The 8,312-nt window shown below is 41.6% G+C and overlaps 1 pseudogene across 1 annotated transcript; it reads right to left on the bottom strand.

Moving 5' to 3' along the window:
* Positions 1–3,769: 3,769 nt before the first annotated feature.
* LOC138843622 (synaptobrevin homolog YKT6 pseudogene) lies at positions 3,770–4,689 on the bottom strand (annotated as a pseudogene). The gene has a single exon (XR_016213745.1). The product of XR_016213745.1 is annotated as a synaptobrevin homolog YKT6 pseudogene (transcript).
* Between the last annotated feature and the right edge of the window lie 3,623 nt (positions 4,690–8,312).

The raw sequence follows: 8,312 nt of genomic DNA, 5'->3' as shown, positions 1-8,312 counted from the left end.
ACACAGAAACATAAAGTGAAAAATACTGTTTGAGTACTAGTTACAGCATTAAATCTCAATGTACAGCACACCAAGTATACTTTTTTTTGTAATATGCATTTTCCATTAAATTTTTGAACACCATTCATGGGCACTCAGAACCTGACACACCTGAATGAATGAATGATGCTAACTTAAGATTGATTTCTGAAAACAAGAACTGGCTTTGTAACTAGTGAACTGGAAGTAAACCAACAATTAATGGACAAAGATTTACTGCATCCCATACATTGTGTGGTACAGCTGTATTTTGTTTCCCTTTAGAAACATGTGTCTTTTGCAAGCTGTCAACATTGCTTTTCCTCAGACTAAGGTTGAAAGAGACATGCAGGGGGTGGACAGACAATTATTGTACTTTACATGTTCAAACGTGATGGTGTATCATTGTTTTGTTTGCATAATAAAATCTAAGACTGAATTATGTCAAATATGTATGAATGGTATTTTGCCTGCAGTGGTATCAGAAAGTTTGATTCTTCAAACCCCTGAAATTCAAAGACATACACTGCCACCCACCAAGCGATGTAGAGACTGTTCTGATTTTGTGACAAAGCAACAGATTTGAAGTTTAACTTTAAGCATCAAGGAAAAAAAATACTTAAGAATAAATTTAACCAAGAAAGTGAAAGATAAAAACACTGAAAATTAGAAAAAATGTTCATGAAAGAAATTTAAAAAGAAATATCTAGAAAAACATCTATCTATTGGAAGAATAAATATTATCAAAATGTCTGTTCTGGGGCCAGCACTGTGGCATAAAAGATAAAGCTGCTGCCTCCAGTGCTGGCATCCCTTATGGGCACTGGTTTGAGTTTCTGCTGCTCCACTTCAGATCCCTGTTACTATGCCTGGGAAGGCAGTGAAGGATAGCCCAAATCCTTGGGCCCCTGAACCCACATGGGTTCTGCTGCTTTCCCAGTTCGTAGCATAGAGCTGGATCAGAAGTGGAGCATCCGGGTCTTGAACCGGCACCCACATGGGATGCCGACAAGGGCAGGCGGTGGCTTTACTCGTTACGCCACAGCGCCAGTCCCTTGGTGCTTACATCTTATATCAGAGTGCATAGATTCAAGTCCTGCCTCCATTCCCAGTTCCTGCTTCCTGCAAATTTTCACCCTAATGGACAGCAGATGATGGCTCAAGTAGTTCAGTCCCAACCACTCACATGGGAAGAGGTTGGTTGGTTGAGTTCCTGGCTCCAGCTTTCCACCTGGCATGGACGCAGCTGCTGTAGGCATTTGGGAGTGAATCAACAAATAGGAGGTCTCTGTCTGTCTGCTTCTGTTTCCTTTCTTTCAAATAAATAACATAATATAATTAATTTCAAAAATAAAGAGATTTTAGGATTAAGTAATCAAAAGGAAAACCCTCACTTTATTTTTAAATGCAAATTGTACAGCAGTAATCAAGACACAGGAAACAAAAAACCAAGAACATAGAAACATGTTATCCCATCATGGGATAAATATCATCTGGGAACTTTAAAATCTATATTCTTAGAAAAATACAACTAGTTCTGTAGCCATGGTAATGAGTGGCCACTAGAACTTGTTTAAGTTCAGTTTAATCAATGATAAGTTGCCTCAGGGAACACTTTTCTGCAAGCCAGCAATCAGTAACAGCTCCTCATCAATCAGGAATCAAACAGGCAGGAACAGGCTCAGACTGAGTCCTCTAAATTTGCCTTTAAGTATCAACCAATCCAGAGTAATCACTTCTGAATAACTATGTCTCTACAGATGATGCCAGCTGACTTCTGAAAATCTGCCAAACTCTACACACTGTTCTCCTCCAAACCGCGTCAACAATCTGCACTCCTCAGACAGATGGTGCCTAAGCAACCTAATTCTCCATTACTATAGCAAACAACAAACTCATCCCACTTGTTGAATAAATATGAGAATTTATGCAGGCTTGCGTTGGAGAATGGATGGATGGAAGGATGGGTGGGTGAATGTGTGCATGGTTGGGAAGAAAGGTAAATAGATGAATGAGTTGGTGAAAGACAGAATCATACTAGTACCTGGAATGTTATGGGAGATGACACTCTAGGTGAAGAATCAAAGGTTTCATAGAGGATACAAATAGCAAAGGTAATTAAAAGATCCTTTATAAAGCAATAATGATTATATGTGAGACAATGACAAAGATTCTGAAAATAACTGGAAGTAAATTTTGATGGGGTTCTTACCTAGTTTTCCTAGAGGATAAAAGAGGATAATTCAGAATTAATAGTTCAATGAAATATAATCAAATTTGTGCCCTTCTTCATGTGTGACCTAAAGAAATTCAGGTTACTGTTAAAGTCAATAAGCCATCACCAACCCATATAGAGAGTTGAGTTTGGAAGTCATACTTGAACATTTTATTTTATTCAGCTGAAGTTGTCTTAGATTCAATTTCATGAAAACAGCCCAAGATAGAGATTCTTATTTAAGTAAACTATTGGGAAATAGTTCAGGAAGTTCAAAGTGAGGTAAACAGGATAGTGCAGGAGAATAAAGTTAAGCAACAATGTAGTCTTAACTATAGATTAGCCTCAGTGTAAACAGAGGATGTAGTTCTGAAGCATTAATTACTCTGAAGTGTGGTCCCACTTTGAGGCAAGGAGCTGAGAATTTGAGTCATTGGCTTCGGTTTGATACTGATTGAATACAGGGGTCTTATCCTCCACATTCAGATAGCTCCTCTTAAAAGAGAGAAGTTTGGGACTGGCACTGTGGCGTAGCAGGTAAAGCCGCCGCCTGCAGTGCCAGGATCCCACATGGTGCCATTTTGAGTCCTGGCTGCTCCACTTCCCATCCAGCTCTCTGCTACAATCTGGGAAAGCAGTAGAAGATGGTCCATGTCCTTGGGTCCCTGCACCCACATGCGAGACCCAGAAGAAACTCCTGGATCCTGGCTTCAGATTGGCACAGCTCTGGCTGTTGCGGCCAACTGGAGAATGAACCAGCAGCAGATGAAAGACCTCTCTCTCTGCTTCTCTCTGTGTAACTCTGACTTTCAACTAAATAATAAAATAAACTTTAAAAAAAGTGAGAAATTCTATGAGAAGGGAGAAGATGTGAGTGGTATCAATCAATGTTCACAGCAGGTGGGAGATGGGTGTACCTTTGAGATCTGTAAAAGGCAACAACGGCATTTCCTGTGCAAGTCCAGGGCGGAGTTTCTCAATTGCACCAGTATTGTCTTTTGGGGCCAGAAAATTCGTTATTATCCAGAGGACATCCTGTACATTGCAGTTAAGCAGCACCCCTGGCCTTCACTTATTGATACAAGTAGCATTATTCCTTCTCCCTCCTCCTGGTTGTCAGAGCCACAAGTGTCTCCAAATATTGCCAAATGTCCCTTGGGAGCCAAATTACCCCTGGTACAGAACAAATGATCAGGTTCAAGAAGCATCGGTGAGGGTCAATTAAGTTCTGCACCCACAATGTTCACTGGTCATGTTCACTGATCAGAGTCTGTGGATAATTTTCTGAATTGTGAAATAAGGAAAGGAGTTTCTAAAAGAAAGAATTCATGGTTAACTCTCCAGTAAGAGTCATATCAATGATAACATTCATTCAGAGCACAAAAATATGCACCTTTTCATTGTTTTAAGTGCAAAGGTAAATGCCTCTAACTCAATGTAATGCATTTCCTCCTAAAACTTACAGTGTTTTTCAAGTCGTGGTGAACCCACTACTATGGGAATTTCTGGCAGTGAAAATTATCATACGCGTTTTTTTTTTTTTTTTTTTTTTACCGGGATCAAACAAGAGCTGGCTCTGAACTTCCGGGGTGGCTGGGATCAGCTCTTCAGTACCCACAGGAGCCACTCAGTTTATGGCTTCATTTGCCCAAAAATACACCGTCAGAGGCCTCAGATTCTTTCGAAAAATCACCAGACATACGAATGCGAACGTCCCCACCCCTCCACCACCCCGTGGGTCCTTCCAGAAATTCCAGAATAAAAATGGCCAGGCTGCCCCACCTGGGGCCTCTCCCGTCAGGGCTGCGGTCCTGATGTGATGACGGTGACGGCCCAGTGCGGCCGCCGCGCACGCTGCGTCACGTAATTGCACAGCAGGAGTTCTGCTTCCGGGCAGTCTTGTAGAAGGCGTTAGACTGTGTTCCCAGCACTTCCGACTTGGACACCAGGTCATCCAGCTTCTCCCCTCGCTCTAACAGAGACTCCATGGTGTTGTGCAGAATGATTTTGGTCTCGTCTAGTTCCGCTTGTACCTTAGTCATGGGGTCTGCTTCTCGAGGGTTCTGGTATCTGCTGAGGTGACCGTCCAGCGCCGTGTACTGTATTGTGGCAGGGGACCCCACCGGCCACTCTATCCTGTCGACCTGCTTGGAGAACTCGTCCAGTACCTTCTCCAGCAGGGTGAAGGCGACCCGGGACGGGTACTCACTGTCAGCAATGACCACACCCGCGAGACTGTCATTCCGGACATAGACATGGCACAGATACTCTTGCTCTTTGACGGAAGCTCTGCTGCCTTTGGCCGAGCGCTCCACAATCAGCTGACTTGTGAAGGTCATGAACTCCTGGACGCTGGCCCTCTGGAAGAAGCTGAAGGAAGGCACGTTGTACGCGGCTTTGAGCAGCACCACCTTGGCCTCGCCTTTGTAGAGGACGCGGAGGCTGTACAGATTCATGGCGCCGCGCCCCTGCGCCCCCCGCCTGGCCACGGGGCCGGTTCGCAGGGAGTAGCACGGCCGCCTCCGGGGCTCCCCACCGCCGCCCGCCGGCCTCCCGGCTGACCAAGCCGCCGGAGCCATCATAAGCTCTTATTCTTAAAACTGGGAAAGTGAAACAAATCCAGTTTTCCCAAAAACTGATTCAGAACAGGAATTATAGCTAGATAGAACTTGAGCAAAGCTCAGAAAAATTGGGGTCTAGCAAACAAAGCTTAAAGTAGGACATTAGTATATGAGAAAGGAAGAGAGAGAGAACCAGCTGTAGTGATTCAAAAAGAATCTGAAAATATTCTCTAAGGTATTTCTTCTGTGTTTAGGAGCTCAGCAGGGTGCATGTCAAGTGAAGCTCCAGCAGTAACAATCTGAATCAGTCAGGTGGACTTAGGTGCATCAGCGAAAAGCCCTTCCCTCCTTCCCTCCTACTGATAAATATAGATGAATCTTTTCTTCCTTGCTCAGTTGACATTTCACTCTTACTGTTGAAGTTTCTTGCCCAGCTCTCTCTATAGGCAGAGATGAGGTTTACCTCTACTCTTCCTCCATGCACTCAGAGCCTGGTCCTGTTAGAATATTTACCATATTGTTTGTTCACTGCTGTTTGGCTTGCCAGTCTCCCTAGTGAAATGGTATGCTTGTTAAACTGGGGATTTGTGTTTTTATCTTTGACTTAGGCATCTAAATCACATATACAGTAATCATTGGACAGAATTTCTGTGAGTGCTTGCTATGAATTAGAGCAAATGAGTACTTGCTTAGTCCTGTGTTATATACCTCACTCATAATATGCTTTTGTATCTTCATGTATAATAAGGAGAGATGACATTTCCCCATCTAGTCTCAAAAAAGGCTGGGTTACTTCTCATGTCTTTGAGAAGAGCAAGTCACCCTGTAACCTTAAGGGTTTCTACACCCCTGCGATGGGCTCTGGATAAATCTTTCTCCCAAGAAAAATAGAACTGTGATGGATTTTTTTGTCTCATAAACTCAGTATGGGCCTGAGCTGTTGGAATTTAAATTAGGCTGGGGAAGGACAAGCACAGTGTTCAGAGTCATTGCCCCTGTGATTACCCTTATATATGTTATATAGGACTCTGCTGATGAGTCACCTACAAAGAATGCCACCAGCAAAGTGGAATATTTTATTCAAAATACTTCTATTGCACTGCCTGATTTTATTGTTAGTTTTTAAGAATTTATGTTAGTTAGGGCCTTTACACCTCATAAAATGATTGGAAGCTAGATTTTTTTCTAATATTATAAAAATTCAATGTTTCATTTCAGTAACATTTGAAAAAGAAATGATTGTGTTATATTGGAGGAGTCAAATTCATTCTGATATTCCCATGGTTGTTTTTCTTTATTCATATCACCAATATTACAGACATAAAACACATTCCAAGAAAGAAATCATGTTTAGAATCTTCTTTCATTTGGAGACAAGAATTAGTTCTTTTAATAGCCTGGTTTTCCCCCAGCTAATATTATCTAGAACACTTGTGAAATACATTGATATTTATAGGTGTCATACACCAGTATTTTCAGTGACATGAACTCTCCAGTGACATCATAGTAATAAAAATAAGAAAAGCTTTATAAAACTTTTAAATAATTCTACATATTATGAATTTCCATTATTCCTTTAACTCTCTCCTGCAGGGGCCAGCATTGTCTAGGAACACCATGATACACTGTGAGTACTATGAACTAAACACTCCGCAGAGCACCAAGAATGAGCAGCTACAGTCAGATATTCCACCATGACCAGGAGGAAAAATTAGCCTTCCCATTACATTATATGTTTATAACAATGTAACTATGAAAGCAATGTATTTCTGGATAAAACATACAATTCGAGAACATATTTTCTTTCCTGAATTAAGACTCATTCAGCTTAACCACATATAATTATAAAAATCACCCACCCAGACAGTAAAGCTGTTCTCAAATACACAGACAGATATCAACATGTAGGACTCTTAAGGCATTAAGAATAATAAGCAGGAGTGTGCCAAACAATCTTTTCTCGCTACATAATTAAAAGAAGGTTACTTCTAGAATCTAAGTGATAAGATATGCATTTTAAAATATTGTAATTACATTATTCTAAAGTCTAAAATAATTGAGCAAAGATCAGGAAGAAAAACACTCACTGGAGTTTGAGACCTTGCAGCTATTCTCCATAACCAGGGGCCAGTTTGAGCATCTTTGAGCATAATAGTTTCATACCAGGAATGGATCAAAGAAACTTAACTGCATGGCAGGTAACAGTATTGCTCTCCTTCATTTGATGATAAAATAGTACATGTAGGTGGGTGTGTACACACTTAGATTAATGCATACTGTTTGGGAAAAAATGGAGACAAAATTCTCTTGTTTAGATCATATAGTTCCAATTTTCTGGGCCCATAGTTCTGGCATATTAGAGCTCTGACAGTTCCACTTATGTTCCTTGTGAAATCAGTTTTCTAGCCTTCAAGTTATAAACCATACGTCTTGGGGCTAGCATTTTGACATAGCGTATCAAGCTGCTGCCTGCAACACCAGCGTTCCATATGGGAGCCAATTCCGTCTGGCTGGCCCACTTTTTTTTTTTTAATCTGATTTTTATTTTTTTTTTATTTAATGAGCATAAATTTCCAAAGTACAGCTTATGGATTACAATAGCTTCCTCCCCCCCGTAACTTCCCTCCCACCCACAACGCTCCCCTCTCCCACTCCCTCTCCCCTTCCCCTTCACATCACGATTAATTTTCAATTATCTTTATATACAGAAGATCAATTTAGCGTATGTTAAGTAAAGATTTCCACATTTTGCTCCCACACAGAAACACAAAGTGTAAAATACTGAGTACTAGTTATAGCACTAATTAAACACCTAAGAGTAATTGTGTATTAATTACAGAGTTCAACCAATAGTTTTAAGTAGAATATAAAATGCATCTTTTGTATTGTGGCTTCCCCCCTGACCTCCCTCCCTCCCGTGACCCTCCCCTCACCCACTCCCTCTCCCATCCCGCCCTTCATCACATTTCATTTTCAATTACCTTCATATACTGAAGATCAACTTAGTATATACTAAGCAGGGATTTCAACAGGTTGCACTCACACAACCGAACCAGGTATAGGGTATTGTTCGACTAGTAGTGTTGTTTTTGAGTTTCATAGTTAAACATATTAGAGACAGAGATCCTGCATGGGGAGCATGAACCCAGTGACTCCCGTTGTTGAGTTAACAATTGCTGGCCCACTTCTGACTCAGCTCCCTGCTAATGCACCTGGGAAAACAGCAGAAGATGGACCAAGACCTTGGACCCCTGCACTTATATAGGAGACCCAGATGAAGCTGGTGGCTCCTGACTTCAGCCTCAATATAGCAGCCATTTGGGGAGTGAACTGACAAATTGAAGATCTCTCTCTCTCTCCCTTTCTCTCTCATCTTTCTCTCTCTTTGTAACTCAGCCTCTCAAATGAATAAATACATATTTTAAAAAACCATAAATTGGCCAGCGCCACGGCTCAATAGGTTAATCCTCCGCCTGCGGCGCCAGCACACCGGGTTCTAGTCCCTGTCAGGGCGCCAG

Source organism: Oryctolagus cuniculus, chromosome 9, assembly GCF_051225735.1.
Source record: "Oryctolagus cuniculus isolate XC-2025 breed Fujian yellow rabbit chromosome 9, ASM5122573v1, whole genome shotgun sequence".
NCBI lineage: Eukaryota > Metazoa > Chordata > Mammalia > Lagomorpha > Leporidae > Oryctolagus > Oryctolagus cuniculus.
This window is presented reverse-complemented; position numbering and strand designations above follow the sequence as displayed.